Source organism: Cupressus sempervirens, chromosome 10 (genome assembly GCF_028749045.1).
Source record: "Cupressus sempervirens isolate cs-2001-9-10 chromosome 10, ASM2874904v1, whole genome shotgun sequence".
In the NCBI taxonomy this organism is placed as follows: domain Eukaryota; kingdom Viridiplantae; phylum Streptophyta; class Pinopsida; order Cupressales; family Cupressaceae; genus Cupressus; species Cupressus sempervirens.
The window spans coordinates 260,045,339-260,062,226 of NC_143127.1; the positions used below are offsets into that span (position 1 = coordinate 260,045,339).

The window sequence follows — 16,888 nt, forward strand, 5'->3', positions numbered from 1 at the left end:
CAGCTTGGACTAAACACTCAATAGTAATATACACAATATTATTCACAAGCAACATAAGGTTATATTCCATTAGAGCAAACACAATAGTAGCAAGAGTAGGGGAAGGTTTATGTTTGATCATTATTAAGAGTTAAGAAGTTGTCAACTCTATTGAGTAGCATTTAATCTAGGGACAAGAATCATGTGTGGATCTCTCTTTGTTGTTTTCTAGTATTCTCAAAGTGCTCAGTATTACCAACAACAACTTGCACAACAAGAATTGGTATGCCACCGCATCAAACCTATTGATTTGGTTTGACTATATTTTCAATTGTGTCATGTATGTGTATCACTTAATAGTAGTTTCTCTATATGTCCAATAGTTTCTCTATATGTCCTACTTTTGTTGCATATTTCCCATCATCTAAAGCACAAACATCTCAAGGCTACTTGTAAGTAGCTTGGAGCATGTTGACCTTTTGATTTAGTAGTTGAGTGTAATATTATTTTCTAGGCATTCATAACAATAGTCATGACTCACAAGTTGGGATAAGTATTAAGATTGTAAGCTAAAAGCAATAAAAGACAAGTGAATCATTGTTATAGTAGACTTTCCAACCTCCTTTGGTCAATTTCAACAATCATCACTAATGTAGTAGACTTTCCATGTGTCTAGATTCTATATGAAAATCTTCACCTTAAACTTCATCTTTCCCACAAAAAAAAATTGTCATGTCAAGGACTTTGGTATTGTTGTGCTTTACACAAAGAGCTCCTGTATTGATTTGGTTGGAAAATAAACTTTACAATGCTAATTGTATCAACATGTCTAATCTGGTGTTAGGCATTTCTTGGTATAATGATATTTATGCATCAAAGCTAAAAATGAGAGTTTCTACATAGGAACAACATCATGATAGACCTTATAATAATAGAAATTATATACTTCCAAATATATCAAAAATTGTAATAGCTAATTAAACTTTTAGTCCCTTCTTAACTTTCCCATTATAGGGTTATCATATGAGGTGGCCAAGGGAAGCTTCTGGTGCAAGCAATGGGGGCAGAGGCCCCTTGATATGGAGAATACCCTTGCACTTTCTAGGGCCAATCTCAAAAGGTGCCTCTTCTTGTGCCCATCTATGGTCATTGTCATGTCCCTTCTTCTCCCAATATTGCTGGTAATCTAGTGTTTTTTGTCTATAAGAATGAAGTATTGTGTTGTGGATTTGATCTTGGTGACTACTTTGAGAGGGAGGAATTTGGGCTTCAAGATCCCTTGGGCTATGAAGTGTGAGATCTGATGTTGTGTATTTATTGTCACACCATTAGATTTTATCCTTGTATCTATTTTTAATTGTCTTTGTAGAAAGATAATAACATGATTTGGTGAAATCAGCTGCAACTATAGGACTATATATGTTTCATTTCTGTAGTAAAAGGTGTGGATCTTTTAATCTATCCATTGATCATTGCTATGTTAGATGTTGTTGCACCAGCAATTTATCTAAAGATGTCATCATTAATATTGTTTGTCCTGAAGTTTCCAAAGTTACCATCAACTATGAATAGTAAATTAGTAACTAGTCAAGTTAATTTTTTCTCTTCTTTACAATAATGTAATTTGATATATGCAATGAAATGTTCTCTTTGTTTTGTAGGGTTTGAGTGTTCCTAGGTTCATTGCTATCAACTTTAGTATTACTATCTTTCACTTCTTGACAAATTTAATCATTGAATATTCATTTTGTAGAGTGCATTTCAATTAGTTTTCTTCTTTTGAGCATGGGTAAGAAATAAAAATCATTATCTAAATATGCGCGTATATCTACTTTCAGTTGATTTTAAAGCTTGGATTTGTATAATGTTTCCTATCTAATCAATAAACTTACATTTATTTGTTATGATTGTTACAGTATGAATATGGTATAAAATCATACTTCCATGATCGAACGATGGACATTATAATCAGAATAACTTGTGGGTAAGTTTACTTGATGTGTTAAATTTCCCCAAATAGTCAATGTGATGGTTTGGTAGTGCCCTAATATGGAAAAAAAATTGAAATGTTTGGCATTAGAAGAAATGACCAAACATGATCATGAAACACACACAACGTTACAAAATTCTAGTCACTCTTTATAAAGATTTTTCCTTTCAATGTTACATTTATATCCATATCCACAACATTGCTAACTCAAAATGCATTTTCTTTTCATTAGGGTTGCAGTTCAAATACTTTGTAGCTATGTAACTCTCCCTTCTCTATGCTCTTGTTACACATGTATGCATTGAGATAGAAAGAAACATATTTTATTTATCAATGGCTCGAGACATTACAATTTTACTCACCTCCCGTGGCAATGACCCTTCCAGGGAACTCCAGGAAATATTAAGGTAGAGTTGCAGGTTTCCAAAGCTAACAACGACTTCAAGAGGTATCGTCCCCTCTAGATTATTGTGAGCTAAGTCGAGGAGCTCCAACTTCTGACATCCCTTCAAACTAACAAGTATCTCCCCTGATAACTTGTTGTTGCTAAGATAAATGCCCATAGAAAATATTTCACTTGTTTTATAAGCTATTTTTTTTCATACAACGAAAAATAAGTTTGTAAGACTCAATATTTTAAAATCAATTATTAGATACCCAACTTTCTAAATTGTACTTTGGTGGTTTTCTTGTCTTCTAATTTACCTACAAAACCAGTGAAGATTGTCAATGTCTTGTAATGTAGATTTCATTATTTTTTAGGTGAAAACTAGTGTATACTAAAAATAGAAATTTTAGATTGAATTTGAAAATTTTGATGCTCAAGGACACAATTAAAATAGTAAATAGAAAGAAAATAAAACTCAACTTCTAGAATGTTAAAATTAAACAGCATAATTTGATAGAAAATCTTTTTGGAAACTGAACATGAGTTAGTTTTATGTGAACGATGTCATCCCAATAAAATTTGGGACAAGTGCAACAGACCACAATGCCAAAAGTAACTAAAATGTGGGTTTTGGGCTCATTGGATTTGGGCATTGAGATTGTTCTTAAGACATGGAATGTGATGTTTAGACCATACCAAACTAAATGGATTTTAAATAATTGAAATCAACCAATTGGAGTTTCAAACTACTAGAAGTAAAGCCCCCAAGATTGGCAATAAGGATAGCAACTTATTAACATAATGTATCATGCCTCTACTATAAGTTTGGAAATTGCCACCAGTTGTATTAGCAGCCAGAACCAGCACAAACCAATTATCCTTAGAAGTAACCCTAGCTAACACAAATTTTGTGTCATTCACATACTGAAGATATTGTGAATGTGTATAATTTTGAAATGCTATCTTTGGATCTAAACCAAGAACATAATCTAGAATAACTACTCCATCTTTAGTAGTAGATATATTCAGGTGGCAATTTTCCAAAATTTGTGGATGGTTTGAAATTTGAGGTTTTGTGCCAAGCATAATATCTTCTCTTGTAGAATTACTAAATACTTGGCCTTTGAATTGATCTACTAACTGCTTTGCCAAACAAGTGGCATTTTCATTTTCGGTCATAACAGGAAGCTCCATGTCTTGCCTAAACTTGTTAATGTTAACCAATATTTCCTCTGACAAATCTGCAATGAAAAATGAAATTATTGTTAAAAATATTGTATAATAGAACCATCATTGACATATATTTTCTTTCTTAATTGTAGTCGAAGATTTTGGCCAAGAAAAAATAGGAATTGACTAGATAAAATCAACAACAACCACATAGCTTTACAGATTTGTTAAATCTCCTTGGTTTCAAGAGATGGATTTCATTGGCTAACAATATTAGTCAACAACAAGGATAGTGTGAGGAGCCATTAAGATAGAGTTAAATTAGGGGAGTTATATCAACCATAAGATAGGCTTAAATTATTGCAGTTGTAGGCTCAGACTAAATTAGAGTGATAGCACTCATAACGTAGCCTAAAACTATTACAACAGCAGGTTTCATCTCAGGTACATCAGAAAACACCATAAATACACTACTAAGATTCAAAAGATAAGTCTAGTCAGCACACATTGTTTATTGTCATATTCAAAAATATTGGTAATATTGGTTATCCAACAACATATTAATTGTTTGTGTTAAGTTGTTTTTCATTACCAGGTAGTTATAAGTGTCAGCTAGTTGGAGATTGGGTTCCTCTTGTCAATTGCCAAGTCTTTTAATATATTGTGTATCACCAAGGAAGGTAGCATGGTGTAGTGGGATGAATTATACTCCTTGAGCAACCATCTATGTTCTTCTCTATAATAATTTCCTAATAGAGTAAAGACATAGTTTACTCTTGTATCTAGTGTGTGCTATCATCTTTATTATTACGTCATGTATTTAATTTATCAAATATAGCACTAAAAAATAAGCATCTAAAATTATCACCATTAATCTGTTGAGCACAATCATCAGACAGTAATCATAATGCATGATGTTGTATTCCTTTGTACCTAATGAGAATAAGTGATTTGTGAAGGTCTCATTTTCTACATCTGGTAGAGTTCAATTTTTTGGTCCCAAAAAGGATTGAGTAAAGTATCTCTTGTATGTTTATCTAAAGCAACTGAAGTTCCTGCAACTTGCATTAGATCTAAATTGCAACAATAACAATGAAACAAAATTTTCTTCTTCTCCCAATTTTGAATTTTCTTGCAGTTTTGAAATTTAAGAATGTGCTCATCTCTTTAAGCGAATCATATTACCATTTAATTTAATTTGTTCTCATTCTAAAATAAAATACAAGGAATAAAAATATCGTGAAGATTCTCAATGACTATATAAAGATAAACCCTGATTTCAAAAAGTTACCAAAGGGTTTATTAGTAGAAATGCTCAGAAATAGAAGATCACATTAAAGTTAAAGCACTCTAACCATTGAATACACATGTCAAGCAGTAACTCAAAGCATAAGATATTTGATAATGAAACATGCAATGTATATCACTAAGCTAAGAAGGATGGATTTCTTCGCTTCAACCACTTTTGTTGGACTAGATGTAGATAGTATGGCCCAGGATAATATTATAGACGTCCCAACTGACCTATGCCACATATAACATATTGGAAGCTCTTGCCATGAACAATTGGTTATGCATTTTCCTTTTCTCCCTATATATCATTGTATTTAAGAAAGTTTTTCTTTAAGGATTGGACCTTTTAAGTGGCACAGTCAACAAAATCAATATGAAATGGACATAGCGGATGACTATTATTGGTAACAATTAGCCTACACATTCCTAAGGATTGTCAATAGAAAAAGTGCAAACTAATCACTTGATTTGAACTCCATGTTTAGGCAGCATTTTTTTGCCCCACTTTTCATCCTCTAACCGATTAGTAAAAGTGAAAACTTGTGCTATAGTGAGTTCCTATTTGTGTTTGAGTTTAGGTCTATGCTTTCTTAGGTGGAACGAGTCTCCATCGGATTTCTCATTTTCCCCTTCTCCACATTTCATAGTCGGGTGTTCCCCTTTTTTCTCAAAGTGATCATTCAGGTAGGTTAGTGCCTAGTTTGATGGAGATTCATGTTGCTCATACAATGATCATATACAAGTTATATCCACTTTCGGCCTATCACTTTCTCAATGGAGACAGAAGCTTGTGGAAATCTGAAATTCATCTTCTCCTTGACGAGTTTCTAACCCATGAAAATGATTTTCCATGAAGGTCACCAAATGATGCATATGGATCAAAACAAGAAAATAGCAAGGTTCCCTAAGGTGAATCCATGCTCCCTTTATGATTATTTTCCTCATAAAATGTTCAAGATTCGTCACAGCTCTCATAATCATTCCAGGTGGAAAACTCAAAACCAACTTCTGCTCGGTGGGGTTTCAACCCATGAAGTTGGTTTTCCACAAAAGGTGATTCTAAAGGAAAAGAAACAATAAGTGGGCCCTATAAAAAATTTCACCTCCCTTATACATTTCCAAATCCAAAAAGGACAATGGTCTAAGGGTTAATTAAAAGGGAAGCATTGGCAAAAAAACACAAATTGTCTTCTCCTCAACGGGTTTTTAACCCATGAAGATAATTTCCTAGATTTTAAAGAAAATCAATCTAATAAGTAGAGTGGAACCAAAATTTGTGCATAATACTTCTCAAGATGATAATAGAAATAATCTAGCCATTGCATGAAAGAGTTAATGAGCAGAATTCAACTTAGCAAATATTTTCCCATGGAGTACCCTATTGGTAACTTCTCGAAACTTAAAGGAAAATGAGAAAGTATAGGAAGATAGAAAGTTATCGTTGGGCCAATGGAATAGTGAAAAGACCCTGAGATATCCATTAAAACCACACATTTACTGTTTCACTGTATCTCTCCTTCAATTCATTCGTGTGGCGCAAATTTTGAAGATCAACAGATGAATTGAGACTCCCATATATATGAAAACATGAGCAGTTGAAAAAACTACCGCTCTTTCTTGATTTGGTATTCTGTTAATGTGCATAACTTTTTCAAAAAGTTAGTATCTATGCATTATCTATTCCCCTCATTCTCTTGATTCAAAATTCATTTTCAAAAAGAATGGCAACCAAATTTCTGGGTTTCAACAAGTTGAACAAAATTAAGTCTTCATTGTAGAACTTCACAGATACATCCCTTCATTTTATGAAATGAAGGATTTCCAAAGGAGGGTGAAGTTGAAGCCAATCCATCCCATTACTGAGAAGCTCCAAGGATGTGGGTTGGTCGAGGCAACTAGTTTTTTAGTTCCAGTCTAGGACGCGAAGTTAATCCATGACTGTATAAATCATTACAATTTGAACACCAGAAAAATCGTGCTACCAGATGACACAGTGTTGATTTCCATCAATAGGAAAATTGTGGTGAATAGCCTTCAAGTTTTGGAATGAGAGGAATTCTCATATTTGACATTGGAAGGAGCCATTTTCGAGTTCTCCACCAAGAAGATGGTCTGGAGGAAGGAACTCATGTAGTCATGATTCCAAAAACCACAAAGTGCCAAGAGTAAGGTTCTTAAGACTCTATTTGGAACTAATCTCAAACTTGATATTGCTGATACCTTGGTCCTCTTACACAGATTGAAAGGTGGGGTAGAAGCTTTAAATTTTGTTGAGCAATATTTCTTTTTGGTGCAAGTCATCTGCTCTGACACCCAATATATTGATTGGGTTCATGAGGTAAGCGAGATTCTGTCCAATGCTCTTTCTGCTGCAAAGTTCTACAACACATTCTATATGTCCTCTTTCCTCATCTATATGTTAGCTTCTTTACAATTATGGCCAGGCCTCCCAAGGCTGGAAAATTTTCCTGATGATGTGAAGTCTTATGAGTTCTACCCATGCTTACATTTGGAAAATAGTTATGCAGAGTATGTAAGAGTTAATGATGCTTTCACCATGATAATTTGCAAGGAGCTTTAGCAATTTCTACAGAGGAGATTCAGTCTTGAAGCCACGGCAGCCATTAGCCAATTTGGGAGTTATTTCATCCAGTTCTTATCCTTTTCATATTTGCATCTTGCAGCTTTTGATGGTTTCCCCTTGAAGCTGTCAAGATATCCCAGTGATATGATAGTGTTGATCAAGATTGTGTGACAAGCTACTAAAGTGAATGTGCTGAGTGGGAGTCTAAAGAAGAAAGGGTACAAATTCCCTATGAAGGTGGGAGCTTTCAATTGTGAAACCCATTATGATGCCAAGAACATGCTAAAGGTGTTTGAAATGAAGTATAAGTTGGAGATGTATGAATTATTGAGGCCCATGTTTGATCCAAATGGGTATGCAAAGGAGGTTTTGTAGATCAAAAGTATGATCAAACACATCGCCACCATTGAAAATTATTGGGTTGATTGCAAGGACGAGTTCAAGAGTCGTGATTGTGCTTTTACCAGGCTAGTAGTTGATCAAGTAAAAATGTATAAAATTAATATTAATGTAGAAGGAATAGAAGATGTTGGTCAGAATATGTAAAGTAATACTTATTTGACCAAGCTAAGAGGTAGTCCGATAAGCTCAAAACCTTATGAAGATGCAAGAGAGGAGCTAGATATAATGATGGCTCAGATTATCAAAAGGACCGAGAAATGGGTCAAATGGACCATAGCCAGAAGGAGTCAAAGTAAAAGTACATCCACTCAAGCTTCTCCAACAGTTGCAGCAGCTTCCTCCTCCCAAGGTGGCACATCAGGAGCAACATTGGCCATTACCCAAGGTCCTACTCAACCATCAGGTGGAGGTGATCAACTTCCCGACAAGAGTGTTCCTTTGGCTACGACTTGCCAGGATGGCTCCCTCCTGGTGATCAGAACCCAACTAGAAGCTAAGAAGTAGAAGGCAGAGGAACCAAAAGATGGTGCAGTTACTCTTGCCCTCTTGTCTCATAGTAGCCAAGTCCCATATGTAAGTGTTGCACTTCTCCTACTGAATAGTCCCCAAGTGCAAGTAGTGGATTTAGGAGATGGAGGAAATAGTAATAGTGAGTCTACTAAATCTGATGAGGCAATGAAGAAGACTTCAGAGGCAGATAAGGGCCAAGATTCTTCAAAGCTCATTTTGCAAGCCCCAAAGAATCCTTTCTCTTCAGCCTTGACAGCAATCACCCCAATCAAGAGAAAGATGTTCAGCATAGACTATCTCGAGACTGCCTCCAAAGTGATAGGCACAGATTCATGGCTAAAGGACACTCTAGATAGAAAGAGAAAGAGTAAAGATGAAGGAGCCCCCAATAAAGATACCTGATCTCTTACTATATGCTCTAGATCAGCATTGAGCAAGGTCAAGAAGCAGAAGACCTTGTCCATCCTCAGACAAGATCCTGAAACAGAGCATCTAACCATGGAGATTGTAAACCCTACCAAAGAAGGAAGAATCAAAGATTTTTCTGTAGATGACTTTTCCTTACACTCTGTAGATCTTGGGGAGGCCAGACATGACACTAAGGTTGGCTTGTGGAAGTCAACAAATGAGGTAATAGAGGGATAGCTTGAAAGCCTCAAATTATCAAAGGTCAGAATGAAGGCAGAAATTCAAGAACTAAATGGCTTCATCAAAAAATTGGTCACCCCATTGGCAAGCATTTTTGGAATGCCTGTTACTATTGATCCCATTGTTGTCGATGTCTAAGCACTCATCTCCCAGCTCCAAGAAGATAAACACTTCGGACAAATCGGTAAAGAGTGGAGTGAAAGAAACTCAAGTCAAAGGGACTCGTAATTATAGAGCAGATTGGAAATTTTGTACTAAGGTTGGAGACATAAAAGGACAACATTTCAACTAATAGAGCTACCCTAGCAACAAACAAAGTTAAAAGTGAAGATTGTGTCTCTTTACTGAAGATGATCATCCAAATGAAGGCTAAGGAGGCTATTGAAGAGAAGATCTTACCTAAAGGAGATGAGCCTTTATTTGAGTGGCTTCAAAGCATGCAAATCAAATCTGAGATGATCATGGCAATAGAGGAAGGGCTTAAGGAAATAGAAGCTAAAGTGAAGAAGGATCAGGATAGAGACTATGAACTCCTAAGAGGCCTACATACAGATTTGAAAAATAGTGTGCAAGGGAAAGGAATCATTGGAATAATTTTCATGTAGAAAAACTTCTCCAACTTCATAGATAGTTTGACGAGAATATCCTCTGGTCACCAGAACAAAGTTTTTGAGCTCCAGAGACTTGGCAAGTGTGTAGACGTGGTGATGGAGGAAATACAAGACGAGTTGAGTGTTGTCAAAGATTTGGTCAGAGAGCATTCTAAATGGCTCTTAAGATATACCAATGTATGCATTCATAGGCATGAAGAATTGATTCCAATCATTGTCGTCGCTAAGGCCTATAAGACAAAATCAGAAAAGGGAAAGAAAGTGAAGTGATTCATATTTCACTTCTTTTTTATTTTGATGTAATGATTGTAATGGACAAATTGGCTTCTTTCCATTTTTCATTTTTGAAGAGATGAACTAATTAAACTTCCTTTATAACGGTCATCTCGGAATACTATATGTATTGGAATGAAATATTAATAAAAGGTCAACTAATTTTTGGTGTGAAATACTTGATGTTCTGATTAGGTAAAAACAAGTTTTGAAAGGACCCAAAATCTTGTACATCAAATCAAAAGATATAACAATATAAGGCCCAAATACAGTAGTGTGAGTCACCAAACAAAGATATGGAATAACCAACAAATTCCCACCACAACGGACATCAATCCTAAACAAGGGAGCTTAAGATTTAGATTTAGATTTAGAACATCCCTTGTAGGATTGAAAATTCTTATATAGAGGAGGGATGGAGTACTTAGATTTCTTTCCTTTTGTCGTTGTCCATCCATCCTCTAGCTTAGCCATATCATTCTGCCAATCCCCTAAAGAAACAAAGGAGTCCACATGGCAGACCAGAGAAGAAGTATCATCCAACAAAACACTCTCCCTAGGAGAGGCCAGTTTGGGTGAACCCAAATCTAAAACATTTTGTACTACAAGTCCAGAGACAACAGGAAGTCCAGAGACAGCAGACTGAAAAGGGTCAGCATTCAGGAGTAGTATACCCTAAACCATCAGAAGCGAGAGACCCTTCACCAACTTGCTCTCGAACAGATGAAGATTTAGTAACAATATAATGCTTATCAGAAACACCCGCCCACTAGGAAGGTATTCACTTTGATCTTGCCTTGTCAGAAGAAAATCGAGCCACCACATGGCCAGTCATGTGACATTTCTTGCATCAAAAGGGAAGACCTTCATAATCCAGGATCTAAGTCCATATATCCCACAAAGAACCTAGGAAAATCTTCTCAAGAAGACCCTTAAAGACATCCATCTCAACTAGGATGCGCACAAATATTGAATGAAGAACATTAGAGGTCACCGTATCCACAATCTAAAACTCCCCAAGAGCCTCCCCAATAGATTCCAAAATAGAATCCAACCAAAGTTGCATGGGAAAATTTAGAAGCCTAACCCAAACATGGATCTTATTGAAAGATTCTGTAAGTGGGTCAAAATCCTTATGCCAAGGTTTGGCCATCAAGGGGAAACGTTCCTCCCAAGAGAAGTTGTAATCACACAAGATAGTCCTCCTATCTTTAGCATTTTCAAACTTGACAATAAAAAAACCATTAGTAACAAGGTAAATATGAAGATCTGCAGATAAAATCGGCCTCCAAAACTTCGCAATCCAATCATGAAGGGCAGGAAGGGAGGGCCAAAAACCCCTAAATTGGAAAATAGTAGCATGGGAGGAGAAAACCTCTGCAATTTTGAAAATCTCATCTACTGTATCAAAATCTAACAAAACCAGAATGGGTTTAGTCACACTCGCAGGAGTAGCCTCACATTGCTTTGAAGATCTTGAAGAATAACCAACAGAAGGGACAGACCTATGAAGATCCGCCTCAAAAGCAACAACATCCACGTACGTAGCAAGACCAACCAATTGAAATACTTGATGTTGCAGAGCCAATTGAATGCTATTTTGTGTCAATTATTTTATGTTCCATTCGGTTTTATGATTATTGTATGTTTTCTCTTTCATTTGGATTAAAACAAGGAACGAACAGAGCTTCATTCCCTTGTTTTGAGGCAGTGAACTAAATATGATAGTATTGTCATCTTAGGTTCAAGAGAAATTCCTTTTGTGCTTTCCTTTAAGTTAGTCTTTCTTCTTCTGTAGTTAGTTTCCTATTGAATCAGTTTAGTTAGTTAGTATGCACTTTTGAATCGTTAAGCTTTGAGGATTCATAAGATGTGTGAATTCATAAACTTAATCAATCTTCAAATATCATCTCTTGCTTGAGTTAGTTCCTGTTTAGGCCTAGCTCAATTTACCTCTCATGTTCTCAGGTTAAGAACATACCCCATTTTAGATTTAGAAATAAAACATAATTCATTGCAAATCATACTGCAATAGGGAGTTGTACCTAAGAATTCAGAGGAAGGTTAGCCCTTTTTAGAAGCAACTTTCTAACTGTTATAACCAGATATTGTTCATCAATTTGGGCACCTAAGAGTTAAATCAAAAAGAACAATCTAATTACCAACACATTTATAAAAAGCTAGTGATATGAGGGATACTGTAATTCCACTCCTTGGAGACAAATTCAATGCCAATTTGTTCTCGGTGTTGCATTCAAACTTGGCCTTTCGTCTGTGTCTCCATGCTTGGAGCATTGTGGGACTTTGTGCATATCAAGTGTGGGTTATTTGAAAAATCACAAATCTAGAAGTTGGTCTAGGTGTCATGCTAGGGGCCATGATAAATAGTACTTTATGAATGTGTGCATTGGGGAGTAAAGTGTTGTTTTTTTCATTAGCAAGAGGAATGCCACTAGAAATATCCATTTATAGACCATATAGCCAATGTCACAAAAGAGTTGTGAGATCTTTAGCTATACAAAATAATCGGCTTGATGGAAATAAGTCAAGATATCCATAGCATTATCTTGTTATCTCATAAGAACATTCAAACTGTTTAGCATGCCTCATTATAAAAGATATCACATTCTTTTTTAATGCCACGCAATGTGAAAGTATTAGTTGTTTAATTTCTAAATAGTAATTCAGAAAGACTAAAAATACTTTTTTTGGTAGATTCTTTTGATAGTGAGAACAATGCTACAAGTTATAATAATTAGAATGGCATTAGATATTCAAGATAGAAATCTTGTTGTGCAAGGAGCTCTAGTGGTGAAGCCCAATGATGGATTATATTGGTTTGGTTGACCCAAGTTGATTCTCTATCTCATTCATTTTACCCTATTTCAGGTTAAACAAGCTTTGTTTTTCTTCTTAAGATTCGTTTGGTTTATCTTTCACTCTTTACAAATTGCAATCATTGAATATTCATTTTGCAAGTGCATTTTAGTTAGCTTTCTTCTTTTGGGCATGCGTAAGAAATAAAATTCATTATCTAAATATCCTCGTATATCTACTTTCGGTTGATTTTAAAGCTTTGATTTGTATTTTTTTCTTATCTGATCAACTAACTTACATTTATTTGTTATGATTGATGCAATATGAATATGGTCTAAAATCCTACTTCCATGATCAGATGGTGGACATTGTAATCAGAATAACTTGTGGGTAAGTTTACTTGATGTAAAAATTACCCCAAATAGTCAATATGATGGTTTGGTAGTTCCCTAATATGGAAAAAAATGAAATGTTTGGCATTAGAAGAAATGACCAAACATGATCATGAAACACACACAACATTACAAAATTCTAGTCACTCTTTATAAATATTTTTCTTTCAATATTACATTTATATCCATATCCACAACATTGCTAACTCAAAATGCATTTGTTTTTCATTAGGGTTGAAGTCAAGGAGCTCCAACTTCTGACATCCCTCCAAACTAACAGGTATCTCCCCTGATAACTTCTTGTTGCTAAGCTAAATGAGTCATAGATGTGGGTTGTAAATGGTGAAATGTCAAGGGGAGATCAACATGAGATTTAAGTGAGTTGTTGCTAGATGCAAAAGTAGTTGTTCCTTTGCATGCAGAGTGGGACTACCAAAAACTAGTCCAACTCCATTACGCTTCTGAGCTTCAGCCCCGTCAAAGAATACAATCAAAATATTCTCTATTCTAAACACAGGGTTCTCCTGCATGCATGTGAAACATAGAAACATGAAACTAGGGGCAACTGATGGGATCCTGTAAACCCCTATATGTAATAATAACCCTATAAACATAGGCATAAATTACCCAAACCCCAGTTGGAGACCTTGGGAAGGAGTGTGAAAGGATGTGATAAAATATTGAACTCTGTTATGAAATATGAAACGAAACCCCCTTTATCACAAGACAACTCTTCCTAAATTCTATGTACAACCGCTATACTTCATTAAATTACATATACAGATTTGGTAAAAACTAAAGTAAAATGAACTAACACAACCATCATACCCAATCCTGCTACAAAATTTACAAAACATCTCCATTCTTCTTTGTGAAAAATAGGCTCCAAAGAAGCAAATCCCTATTGTAGAGTCATCTTTGATGAACCTAATGTTTTTTAAAACTTTGATCTAAATTTTGAGTCTCATTTATGATCAACCCATATTCATTCAATATTAATGATTAATAGTATGTTTTTCAAGCATTAAAAGATTGAACTTCAAATGTTGCACATAGACTCTATAACAATCTGAACTTTGCACAAATGGCCAAATTCTTTCTACAAGTTATGAGAAGTTAAACTAAGAGAACATGTCTCCAATCAATTCAAAGGCGATTCTCTGAAGAGATTTTTAATAGTGGGAGTCTCGTCAGAAGCAAAGCTCCTTTTGTACGAGGTACACAACAATTAAGTTTATCACTTAAATGATAAACATAAAGTGCAACGATAACAACCTTAACATTGTTTTATTATACACTTTGCAAATCAACAAAAAACAATTATAATGTGTGGTCTTTAAATAGATTACTAATAAAATGTATATTTGCATGATCTAGGTGCTTTATGGCTTCTTTTCATTAGGTTTAGTAATAATAGATTAAGATGCAAATGCTCATGATATTAAATATTTTAGTCAATAGGTCATTTGACTATTTGTGCTCCCTTGTTGCAGCTTAAGACGTGCTAAGAAGCTCCACTGATACTTAACTAGCTTTTGACAATCTTCTTGTTCATTGGAATAGGTAATTCTTTTCTGAGTTCCCTTGTTGCTTAAGATGTGCTAAGAAGCTCCATTGATATAGAAAATCAAGATAAAAATTAAAATACCAACCCTATTTGCATAATTGTAATGAGGAATGATCAATTTGTTTCTACCGTGGGACTTCTACACTTAGTGGAATCTAAACGTGGAGCATGTGGCATTTTGCAGAGAACGAGAAGAGACATATACCAACTTCTCTTGTAGGCAAACAATGAAGCACTTCTAGAAGGATTAACAATCCCCGAATTGTTCTTCGATCTTATTACTGATATCAAGGCGAATCCATATTATGCCAGGACATTCACTTTGAAGATGAAAGCAATGGTATGTTTTAAATTATTCTGTGCTATTTTTGGAGGTTTTCACACGTGCTTTATTTGTCAGGATTTTGTTCTCTCATACCTCAATTTGTTTCTATCCTGGGACCTTTGTTATATTTTTTTTTAAACAGATAACCAATCATCACTCATTTTGAATCATCAATGGGAGGTTCCATTGGATCCCACCCCCTTTAGAATAGTAGGGGTTCGGTTGGGCCCTATGATTCGTTGAGGTTCTATCCATAACTCTATAGGGGGTCTAGCCTTGGTCACCATAGAATTGTAGGGGTGAACCCCTCCTATTGCCCCCCTGCAGTTCATGTGGGTGGATAGTCATTCGATGGAATGGTGCATGCATGTAGAGGACAGATCCATGATAGGGTGGGGGGGCCTACCACTCCATAGGCGGGTGGTGCGTCCGCCTATAAAATGGTAGGACAGGGGCCCCTACTATTCTAAATAAAGGTGGACCAATTTATTTCCATCCATCTGCATGCATTGTTTGATGTATTTAGAAAAAAAAAAAATCAGATTGAACGAAATTTCAACCATTCTTTGGCTAGCATTTCGACCAATTCTTTGGTCATGAGTAGGGCATCCTTGTCATTGTGGTGTCCATTTCAACCAAAGATCGATCGAAATTTCAACCCATCTTGGCTGGCATTTCGACCAAGGTAGGTCAAAATTTTGACCAATTCTTTGGTCGTGAGTATGGCATCCTTGTCATTTTGGTGTCCATTTAAACCAAATATTTGTGAAAATTTCATCCACTCGACTGGCATTTCGACCAATATTGGTATTGAGTATGGCGTCCTTGTCGTTGTGGTGTCCATGTCAACCAATGATTGGTTGAAATGTGACCAATGGCCGCCAATATCTTGCATACCAAACGTGGTCCATTTCGACCAAGTATTTGGTCAAGATTTTGACCAATTCAAGATTTCCTCTAATCTTCAACAAGAAAATTTGCAACGTACCACTTGGTTGCAACTTCAACCAACATGGGTTGAAATTTCAACCAAGTTTCGTCAAAAAATGGGTCAAAATTTACTACTGGATGTTTTTAGTTGAAAATTTCAGGGTTACTCTAGAACCTTGATCCATTTGCAAGATTTTAGACACTTATGCCACCTATTCCTACACAGTGGGGAAAAGGTTGGATAAAAAGGGGTTTTCCTTAGATAAAGCCATGTTTAGGAATAAACCTTGAAGATGAATTGGAATTGTATGGAGCATACATAAATGTAAAGGTAAATGTTGGATCTACCTTGTAAATGAATATGCCTTCATAAAAAAATGTAGTAATCACTTGTATTCATGAAGAAAATTGAATTTTACTTGAATTGAATTTGTTAACCTTGGAGTGTTGAAAGGAATCAAGGATGTCCTACAAATACATGGATCTATGAACAACACTTCTAGATCTTCAATGTTGTTATGCTTGATGAACACTTGCTATGAAAAGTGCGTGTAGATAAAGGTTATTCTTTCCTTAATTAGTAATTCTCCGCTTAGCCACCATACAACACAAGCTTGGTACAATGGAGAAGAGTTCAGTAGTGGTTATAGGTATTTTTGTGATTTGGGTATTATAAAACAAAGGCCTGTTTTTTCAGTCTAATGTTTTCTGTTTTTTTATGTTTTCAATAATTTTTTGGTTGGGAGGACAGTATTGGGATGAATAGAGAATATATTATTATTTATGGTACACTTTAAATGAATAATAAAGACAAATGATCTTTAAAAATGAAGTTTAATGAAAACAATTAATATATGATATAATTGAAGTAAAAGAGTTGAGTTGTATGTGTATATTTTTTTTTTAATTAGAAAATTATGACTGAAATTGTTGATTTTAATTATTGATAAATAAATAGCTACAAAAATGTGTTGATCATAATTTAGACATCTTAAAATATATTTAAATT

At 35.2% G+C, this 16,888-nt stretch overlaps 1 pseudogene; it reads right to left on the reverse strand.

Moving 5' to 3' along the window:
- Window positions 1–3,098: 3,098 nt before the first annotated feature.
- On the reverse strand, window positions 3,099–3,990 carry LOC149533629 (putative GPI-anchored protein At3g06035 pseudogene; annotated as a pseudogene).
- Window positions 3,991–16,888: the final 12,898 nt, after the last annotated feature.